This window comes from Pelobates fuscus, chromosome 2 (assembly GCF_036172605.1).
Source record: "Pelobates fuscus isolate aPelFus1 chromosome 2, aPelFus1.pri, whole genome shotgun sequence".
Classification (NCBI taxonomy): Eukaryota; Metazoa; Chordata; class Amphibia; order Anura; family Pelobatidae; genus Pelobates; species Pelobates fuscus.
The window spans coordinates 15,362,401-15,374,048 of NC_086318.1; positions in this window are offsets into that span (position 1 = coordinate 15,362,401).

The following is an 11,648-nucleotide window of genomic DNA, read 5'->3' on the forward strand; positions in this document are numbered from 1 at the left end:
GAATGTGACGGCAGATAAGAACCATTCGGCCCATCTAGTCTGCGCCGTTTTCTAAATACTTTCATTAGTCCCTGGCCTTATCTTATAGTTAGGATAACCTTATGCCTATCCCACACATGCTTAAACTCCTTTACTGTGTTAACCTCTACCACTTCAGCTGGAAGGCTATTCCATGCATCCACTACCCTCTCAGTAAAGTAATACTTCCTGATATTATTTTTAAACCTTTGCCCCTCTAATTTAAGACTATGTCCTCTTGTTGTGGTAGTTTTTCTTCTTTTAAATATAGTCTCCTCCTTTACTGTGTTGATTCCCTTTATGTATTTAAATGTTTCTATCATATCCCCCCGTCTCGTCTTTCCTCCAAGCTATACATGTTAAGATCCTTTAACCTTTCCTGGTAAGTTTTATCCTGCAATCCATGAACCAGTTTAGTAGCCCTTCTTTGAACTCTCTCTAAGGTATCAATATCCTTCTGAAGATACGGTCTCCAGTACTGTGTACAGTACTCCAAGTGAGGTCTCATCAGTGTTCTGTACAATGGCATGAGCACTTCCCTCTTTCTACTGCTAATACCTCTCCCTATACAACCAAGCATTCTGCTAGCATTTCCTGCTGCTCTATTACATTGTCTGCCTACCTTTAAGTCATCAGAAATAATCACCCCTAAATCCCTTTCCTCAGAGGTTGACACCTGTTTAGGGCCCTTCATCCATAATGTCTAGTCGCCTGGTTTGTTCTCTCCCAAATATTGGCCTCAATTTAATATTTTTGAATAAACTTGTCAATATTTTTTTTTCAAAATATTACATGGGCAAAAAGATATCAATACATCAAACAATATTAAAGCATTTACCAAAATATTACGTGTAACTAAAAATATTAAATGTATCCAAAAATACGAAATCATTTGAAAAACCTATCCAGAAATATTAAATCGAGGCCACAATCTGATATATCTGATATATATATATATATATATATATATATATGCGCTACGGAATCTGTTGGCGCTATATAAATGGCGATAATAATAATATCTGATATATCCATTATATCTAATTTATTGTTTCATTATAAAAATTTGAAATACCGTATGTGGACTTTAATAAAGCCAGTTTTCTATACAGGTGGAATCGGAAATGATTGCAGAATATATCGTATCTTATAATTAATATATACTTGCTAATAAAGGGAAGAATTACATTTAACTGACTTATAATTATAACCTTGTTGGAAAAGATCTGCAAGTTTAGTTGATGATCTATTCCAGCCTGGCTATTATAACCTAAACAGGTATATTGACAGAATTTACTGTTAGAAATAATAAATTATGTAGCGTGTGATCATTGTAAAGCATAATGTGCCCGCTCTTTTAAATAAAATAAGGGTATTCAATTAACCAGGAGTTGCAGATATTTGCACATTTAGGACCAGAACGACTAATCTGAAAGATAGCTGATTTAAAAATTCTTAATTTTTGGCTGTTGTGGACTATAATTTGCAATATTCTTGTCAGTGTTCTAGAATTTCCTGTTTAGTAAAAAAAAAAAAAAATAGCATATATTTTCAGTCCTCTTATCACCTGTTTTCAAAACAGTGTTGTCTTAAAGGACCACTATAGGCACCCTGACCACTTCAGCTTAAGGAAGTGGTCTAGGTGCCAGGTCCATCTATGATTAACCCTTTCTGCTGTAAACATAGCAGTTTCAGAGTTTACGTATGGGTTAATCCAGCCTTTAGTGGCTTTCGCGCTTCTCACTGTGATTTTCACATGGACTGGCTGAAAGCGCGCGCAGCTCATGCCGCGCATGCGCATTCAGCTGATGATGGGGAGAGGAGGATGAGAGTCCCCAGCGCCGAGGGAGCCCTGCGCTGGAATAAAGGTAAGGGATTAACCCCTTCCTCACCCTAGAGCCCGGTGGGAGGGGGGCCCCGAGGGTGAGGGGGGCCCAAGGACCCTATAGAGCCAGGAAAATTAGTATGTTTTCCCGGCACTATAATGGTCCTTTACTAATCTAAACACTATACAAGCAGGCCAGCCCCCTATAATCCGAATTATAGAGACCCTTACATGTAAACAGTATAAAGAATGTTAGAATGTGTGCATCATTTTGTGTTGTGTTCAATACATTGAGTGTACTGATTAAGGGAAGCGCGGTTTGTAACGGCATAATTATAGCTGGCTGGGCCAGTTCATTATCTGCATTGTTTTATTACAATTACTATAAGTAATACTATAATTATCTAACTAGGTTAAGTGATGCCTTATATGTAAAAGCATTTGGATCTCAGTACAGAACAAATACAAACACAAAACATTTAGAAACAATAAAAAACATCTTCTAAAATTAGATGAGAGCGTCAGGAAAAGCCATAGAAATACGAAGTAGAACATTAAACTATCAGAATAAATTGTAAGTGATACAATAAAAGAGCATGTTTCTGTTATTAATACAATAAATGCCTTTATCAAAATCTGGTTACATTTGTTTATTATTATTTGAAACTATATTCCTAATTCCAAATAGGTACAGCTTTATAGTATGGACCACTTTGCTGGCCGTCATTACAGACTAGACATCTGGGTGCAGTTTCCCTAACCCTAAAACACTAAATGGACAAACCGCGAAAAAAATAAAAAAAAATACAGACAATCGACGAATAGAAATGATTGATGGGACAAAAGATGATTGACGGCTGAGGGTGAGACACTAAATATTGAAGGAAACAAAGTTTAAATATCATATATTTTGTAAATAAGTAAATATATCTGTGAACCTAATGGTGGGAGAATGTACCTATTAGTGAACTGCAACATATATATATATATAGATATATAGATAATATTTATTTAAATGTTAAATTACACCCTTTTGGTTTGTCCAAATAGTTTTCCCAAATCAATTGCATGGGCGAAAGTTCGCTTAACCAAAACGCTACATGGACAAATCCTGAATCGACCATCGCAGAATTTTTGGGGATGAATTGATTCAGCAGAACCAACAGTTTTTTCCATTCCTTAGTCTATTACAAACTAATTATTGTTACTATAAGAATAGTTCCAGCATGCCATATTAAACTCTGACTCCAGTACATACTGCACAATCCATAAAAAGCATAGCTAAGAATATGCTACAAAGATTCTAAGCATCACGTCATCAAACTATACATTAAAGTAATGATATCAAAATGAAAGCAAATTCTTGTGCTATGCTGCCACCTAGTGGACACTTAGAAATTCAGTATTTATGTTTTAACCTCCTATTACGTTCACCGTAGTCTGCTCTGTAAAGGAATTCAGAAGTGAAGCATTGCAAACTAAAGTAATTGTATAATCCAGGGACTCCTCTTACAAAATAATTCATTAAATTGTGAATTACCTTGAATTTGTACCTGAGAATGGTACATTTGTATCTAAGCTGTAAAACTAGATTGGATTTACACATTTTCAAATATGCCTGTTTTTTCCTAATATTTGCATTTCTTTGGTCAACTCCCAACAATGTCTGTTAATAACTCCTACTAGCTGATACAAATTCTTCATGTGTTTTGCATGAAGGAGTCTACTGAACAACCTGATCATTAAAATTGTGGCGGACCGCCTGGTACCCCGCCTGGGTACCTCCGCCAAACACGCTTCCTAGCTATCGCCGGGACACCATAAGCACTTCAGCCCGTTAGCTGCCGCAGCTTTGCTGGGGTCTCACCGGCCCTTCCTACCCTGGAGCAGGGTCCTGGATCCAGCTCCCAGTGGTCAAAGCTCTCCCACAGAGAGAATAGCTGTATATCAGTAATTATAGCCAGTATAGCATTCCCCCCACACATTAGCCGAGACTTAATGCTGGGAGTAGATCTGTTTAATAAATGTATACATACTGTAAACTCCTCCACTGTGCCTGAGGGATAATTGAGTCAGGAACTATACAAACTCAATTACCTCCAGGTACAGAATAAAACACAATTTCACAACACCCCAAAAGTACCCCCAAAATCCATGGAAACCCCTCAAGAGTCAGATCCAACCAATCAGAGTGATCTGTGTCATTTTACACAGCGTGGGAAAGTTCTTTAGAATTTTCCCACGCTGTGTAATTTGACTCATAACTCTCTGATTGCTTACTTAATCCACCAATCAGAGAGTTATGAGTCAAATTACACAGCGTGGGAAAATTTCAAAGAACTTTCCCACGCTGTGTAAAATGACACAGAGCACTCTGATTAGTGGATTTCAAACCAACCAATCAGAGTGCTGTGACAGGTAAATGTAGAGACTTACCTGTCAGTCTCTTCATTTACCTGTCAGAGCACTCTGATTGGATGGCTTAAATCCACCAATCAGAGTGCTCTGAGCCTAATTGCAGGGCGGGGCAAGCCTTCCCCTGCCCTGCAGAGCTCAGTCTGCGCGGAGCCCTCCATGGGTGAAGATGGATTTTTTTTTTTTGCGCTTTTTTTTTTTTTTTTTTTTTTTATAATTGCGTCGGTTATTATGGATTTTTATTTGGCCTTTTTTGGGGCTGAAAAAAGAAGATTTTAGAAGAAAGAAAACATTGAATGGTAAGTTTTTTGTTTTTTTTACAGGTTCATATTTAAAGGTCCCCCCATCATTATTTTTAGGGTGAGGGGGGTAGGTAGGGGGATAATTTTTATTGGGGGGGGAGGGGGTGACTAGGGGCTTGGGGACCCCTAGTAACCTGGGGAGGGAGGGGACATTTTTTAGGACCCCCACCCACCGCTCAAGGGTGGGGGCCAGAGGGGAGGACTTAGGTCCCCCTCCTTATTAGTATTTAGGGCCCCCACCCACCGCTGAGGGGTGGGGGCCAGGGGGGAGGACACTAGGTCCCCCCCTTATTTTACTGTAGGGCCCCCACCCACCGCTCAGGGGTGGGGGCCAGGGGGGAGGACATTAGTTCCCCCACTTATTCCAATTTAGGGCCCCCACCCGCCGTTCAGGGGTGGGGGCCAGGGGGGAGGACACTAGGTCCCCCCCTTATTTTACTGTAGGGCCCCCACCCGCTCAGGGGTGGGGGCCAGGGGGGAGGACATTAGGTCCCCCCTCTTATTCTGATTTAGGGCCCCCACCCACCGCTCAGGGGTGGGGGCCAGGGGAGGACAATAGGTCCCCCCCCTTATTCTGATTTAGGGCCCCCACCCACCGCTCAGGGGTGGGGGCCAGGGGGGAGGACATTAGATCCCCCTCCTTATTCTTATTTAGGGCCCCCACCCACCGCTCAGGGGTGGGGGCTCAGGGGGAGGACAATAGGTCCCCCCCCCATTATTTTACATTAGGGCCCCCACCCGCCACAGGTTGCTCACTGTTTAATAGACATGCCCCTACTCGCGCTATAGCGAGTAGGGGCATAATTTACTAATACTAAGTAATCTTTACTTAGTATTAGTAAATTTGGCTGAAAGACCAATTTAGGTCTTTCAGCCTTTTAGTAGATAGCTCCCTAATACCGTGGGAATTAGGGAGTTATCTACTTATTCATTCCTGTCATTAAACTAACTGGCCAAGTAACTTACATTTTATATGAATGTATGTTACTTGATTGTTGTAAGTGTTGCAAATGCTTACAGGTAAATCCTGGCTATGTTTGTATACTTTTTATTTAAAATTGTATACAATGTAACATTCTTCTTCTTTCACTGGGTAAGTATATTAGTACTTAGGCAATACTGTGCTTCGGAACTTCGGCACTTTGACACTTCGGAACTTCGGCACTTCAGCACTTCGGAACTTCGGCACTTCGACACTTCGGCACTTCGACACTTCGGCACTTCGGTAATTTCGGAACTTTGGGACATCGACAATTCGGCACTTCGGCACTTCGGACATTCGGAAGTACCCGGACCGAAACGAATTGCACATGTCTAATATCTTTCTTTAGAGCAGGCGCCCAAAATTGCACAGCATATTCAAGGTGTGGTCTTACCAGCGATTTATAAAGAGGCAAAACTATATTTTCATCCCGAGAATTTATGCCCATATTTATACATGACAAAACTGGCCTTAGCAACTGCAGATTGACATTGCATATTGTGCCTAATTTGTTGTCTATAACAATTCCCAAATCCTTCTCGTGTGTGGTTATCTCTAATTCACTACCATTTAGGGTGTAAATTGCTTGTGCATTCTTAATCCAGAAGTGCATAACTTTGCATTTCTCTACGTTAAATTTCATCTGCCATTTTAGTGCCCAGTCCCCCAATCAATCCAAATCCCTCTGCAGCAAAGCAATATCATTTTTTTTCTCCTTTGCAACTTTCCCTGCATTTTTTCTCCTTTGCAATTTTCCCTGCATTTTTTTCTCCTTTGCAATTTTCCCACATTTTTTTTCTCCTTTGCAATTTTCCCTGCATTTTATTTATCCTGCTCACATTTTATTACTTTACAAAGTTTTGTGTCATCTTCAAACACTAAAACATGGCTTTCAATGCCTATTTCAAGATCATTTATAAATATGTTAAATAGAAGTGGTCCCAAAACAGAACCCTGAGGGACACCACTTACCACTTTTGTCCAGCCTGAAAATTTACCATTAATGACAACTCGTTGTACTCTATTTTTAAGCCAATGTTCTACCCAAGAACAAGAATATTCATCTAGACCAATTTCCTTTAGTTTGAAGACTAACCTATTGTGAGGAACCGTATCAAATGCCTTGGCAAAATCCAAGTAGATCACATCCACTGCAACACCCTGATCTATACTTCTACTTACTTCTTCGTAGAATGCAATTAGGTTAGTTTGACATGACACATGATGTTTCATAAAACCATGCTGATTATTGCTAATAACACAGTTCTTCCCAATGAGTTCCTGAATATTATGCCTTAATAGCACGTCAAATATTTTCCCAGTTACAGAAGTTAAGTGCACAGGTCTATAATTCCCAGGCAAGGATTTTGAACCCTTTTTAAATATAGGAACAACATCTGCCTTTCTCCAATCCTCCGGTACAATACCTAAAACAAAGTTTAGGACAGCCACTAAATGTTACTTTTATTCACAGATCATGTTAGAAGTGACTAACAGAGGGTATCAACACTAGAGGTTGCTGATACTGCCCCAATTCATACGGGATGATCTGAGAAAGATGCGGGGTTAAAACCAAGTTTCAAAGTGTCCTAACGTATCTAAAATATAGATTTTGATGAGGTGAGCGGATTACCCTAGTGTGAGAAGAGGTGTATTAGGTGGCTTATTTATAATAGTTTTTCAGTAGTAATCAAGGACTTTGACTGGGCACCAGTTCTTCTCGGTGGTATTTAAGAGAATTCCTAATGGTTGTCCGGATTGGTTCGTCTTAGAATGTTTTAGTATAATTACGTGATAGTCTGTCATTTTTAAGATGTCGTTGATCTTTAGACAATGACATGTATCTGTCAATGATACTATGGTAGAACTTTAAAAACTATGTAAATGGCTACTTTGATTACATCATTGGTGTGTATGTCAAATGATTTTGTATCCAGCACATCTGGCAAGTCCCAAAATTTAGGTCCATCAATAGGTAGTCAATTAGAAGTAGCAGGGAGATTTTTCTATGCCTTTAAGAATGTTTTGTAATTTGGGAAGGTGTTAAACACCAGTCAGATAAAGCTTGATGATATTATGTGATAATTTAAAGGTGAAGGTGGCAAAAGGCTGCAAACGCAACCATGGTCTCAATAGTATAATCATTGGTGATATGGAATTCAGTGGTGAACCTTAGAAATATGGACATAGTAAGATTAGTAAGATAAGTAAAGTAGTTAGGTGGATAGGGCAACTTGTGATTGTGATATCCCGTAGGACAGTAATTGGGTTAGTCCAAACTTATATGTATATATTTATACATCTGATATATTTTACAGATTTTGGTTCACAGACATCTTTATTTATTTATGAAATATATGATATTTAAATATAGATTATTGTTTTTTTAGTGCTCCAACTTTTTTCCCCTTTGTTGGTCTCTTTTCACTTGGTCTGTGAGTAAAATCAACATTTAGTAGCTGTCCCCTAGCCGTCAACCATCTCTCTAGTCGTCAGTTGTCTGTAATCACTAAGAAAATTGTGCCAATAAAACCATTAACACGGAATGAGTGAGAAGAGGGGTGAGATTGAAGGTAGAAAGACAAGTTGACCTTGGTTAGTCATTGCTTATCTAACAATTTGGTTGGGCACATGGACCTAACATGTACCTTAAAACACTGTGATTAAATGTGTAACAACCTGCAGGCACTGGAACTGTACGTACCTGCGTTATTACAAAACTTTTCCCAGGAACACAAGGGGTAGTCCCAGTTGATCATTCTAACCACACTGTTCAGGTTTGTTAGAGAAGATGGCGTTCAAACTGCCAGCGGGTAGTTCTGCTTCACAGGGTCGCAGATTAGTGGGATGGGATGTAGATGAACAGATAGCAAAAGACTTTCAAGCCCACAAAATGCCTGCAGGATAGCTCCATATCTAGCTGGCTCCAGTCAGCGCGAATGTTAAACTGAGCTTGAGTCGCAGCTACTTTGACCAAAACAGACTTGTGATAGTCATAAAAAATGAAACCTCCATACTTGTGCAGGTATAAGTCTAACTCTTCCTGCCGTAGAGGGTATATGGAATATATGGAACAAATGACATCCCTATATAACCCAAAAGCCAGGGCAAATTCAGGAATGAAACGTTTTTGTTCAATCTTGGATCCCAACTTTGCGCACCACAGACAGGTCACCATAGCTGTATGACTTATTTTCAATCAGATCTTGTGAAACAGTTAACAAAGACACTGGTTTTACGTCCTTGTCATCCAAAATGTCCTTCCTGATAGAACGGGGAACAAAGTGAGCGGGGGACCGTGCAGTGCTGGAAATAAACTACGTTTTAATTCCTTTTAAGGGAGCTGAGGGGGGAGGGGGGGGGGGCAAGCCACCTAAATGGTGGGTTTTGCACTATAGGGTCAGGAATACATGGTTGTGTTCCTGACTCTATAGTGTTCCTTTCATTTTGGATCTATTTTTATTTTGCTTATTTTGTGTATATAATAAAGAGATTTGATGTATTTACTAAGTCTAACTACGTTTAATTAAGGTCTGCATCTTTTTGTATATAACATTTTTAAAAGAATCAAAATGTTCATTAGTAACTAATCATTGTAGAACATGGCGATGCTTCGTTAATGTTATATAATGCATGATGTATTGAGTTTGTGTCTGTGTAGGAAGTTATTAAGCCCTTGGCGTTGCTGCACATCGCAATCTGTGTGTTTATTAGGTATTTGCTGATCAGGTTCCGCCATCTTATTGTGGCACAATTTCAACTTTTCCATCTCCCCCTTTCTGTCTCTCGTTACCTGCTGGAGAGCTGAAGAGGCCATGACCTTTCAGAAGGTCCTGTTCAATATTTATCAGTCGTCTTGCTAAATACCTACTCAAGTTTACAAAGCCTTTGTGTTATCCTATACAGTGTGAAATAAATGGTGCAAACAAAGTATTTGTTTTCACCGAACTTGGCTCCTTCCATGAAAGCAGAGACTGGATGTTTTCATTTGCCCTTTATCAAATCAAAGGCCTCAGATTGCACTCAGCCTCTCGGTTTCACAAAAGTCAAAGCTCTCTCTCTCAGGATCCTACTTGATTCTTGTCACGGTTTATCTCTTCTGAGGGAACCAACTATTTAACCTCACTGCAATGGTTACAATAATCCCCAGTAACTCCGCTTCTTTTAAACCATTGACTAACTTTCGTTAAAACACATTGACAAATAGAATCATATCAGCACACGTTCCATCCAATATATAGATTTATTTTTAACAAAAACTCTGCCTTTTTTGTTCACAATCTCCTCATTCAATCGTCAGATTGGCATTTTTGAAATGTATCATTTTCAGAATGGAATATACTATTACTGCTTCTGCTAGATGGCTGCTCCAGGTACCAATGATCGTGCCTGTGTAAAAGGTACCATTATTACCTATCCTTAACTTTTCTCATTCTTAACTTTCCCCAAAACCTATAAAGGTTTTCTACCAATCATAAGCCTAGAATAACCTTAAATATATAGAGTGATGCACCCGGCGGTATAGCATTATTCAGATAATCGCTGGCCTGCTTTCTTTGGCCTGGGGCTGCCTGTGTGCACTTACCTTGCCAGTATAAACACATTATACCAGGTACATCTATATATAAGTTATAAACATAGAAACCTAGAATGTGACGGCAGATAAGAACCATTCGGCCCATCTAGTCTGCCCAGTTTTCTAAATACTTTCATTAGTCCCTGGCATTATCTTATAGTTAGGATAGCCTTATGCCTATCCCACGTATGCTTAAACTCCTTTACTGTGTTAACCTCTACCACTTCAGCTGGAAGGCTATTCCATGCATCCACTACCCTCTCAGTAAAGTAATACTTCCTGATGTTATTTTTAAACCTTTGCCCCCCTGACTTAAGACTAGGTCCTCTTGTTGTGGTAGTTTTTCTTCTTTTAAATATAGTCTCCTCCTTTACTGTGTTGATTCCCTTTATGTATTTAAATGTTTCTATTATATCCCCCCTGTCTCGTCTTTCCTCCAAGCTATACATGTTAAGATCCTTTAACCTTTCCTGGTACGTTTTATCCTGAAATTCATGAACCAGTTTAGTAGCCCTTCTCTGAACTCTCTCTAAAGTATCAACACATTGTAGTATGTATTCCAAATAGACGAGTCTGGGTCATTCACTCAGAGAAGAGTGCAGCTGCCATTATCAGATACTACTGAAGCCATTGCAACCACCGGTTCACTATGCGCAGAGGACTCAATGCCAATGTAGAAGGAACTGACTGAACACTACCTTACTGTTATTACCTAGAATGTGAGTGGATTATTGTGTTATGATATAGGTGATGTGTTTTTCTCTGTGGTTTATATTTTTAGAGCAGTGGTGTCCAACCCAATCAAGGCATACCCACAGTCCAGGGTATGTCAGTATTCCACCAAAACAGGACTAGGAACTGCCTAAATTGTGACCTGTTGATGTAACTCATGGATTGTTGGCCTAATTCCTAAAATGTTGGTGTAACTCTTGAACTGTTAGTGTAACTCCTGGACTGTTGGTGTAACTCATGGATTGCTGGTGTAACTCCTGGACTGCTGGTGTAGCACCTGGCCTGTTGATGTTACTCCTGGACTGTTGGTGTAACTCCTGGACTGTTGGTGTAACTCTCAGAGAATTGGTGTAACTCCTGAACTGTGTGTTTGGAGATACTGGCTTGGAGCCATGCTTTCTGTACTGTGTAATGGCAGAGAGGGCTCTGGTGTAAGACATTTGTGAGCCCCTCTCCAGCACAAGAGTGGCCAACAGGTAGATTCCCATCTGTCATAAAACTCCCATAATTGTATGCCTGCTGGGGATCTACCATTTGCCCATCCTTGCAGCCTTGTATTTGTAAACTGTGTTTCTGTGTTTGAATATGAGCATGTTTTGTATAGAGTATGTGTGTGCATGTAGGGTTGTGTTTGTTTGTACTGTTGCCAGTGCAGTGGTGTACTTGTGTGTAGTGTTTGCATATGCATGCAGGTGTAATTGTATGTGTAGTGTTGGTTTGATTGAAGGGAAGTGCTTGTATACAATGTTTGCATTTGATTGCAGAGTATGTTTGTATGTAGTGTTGGCTTTTTAAATG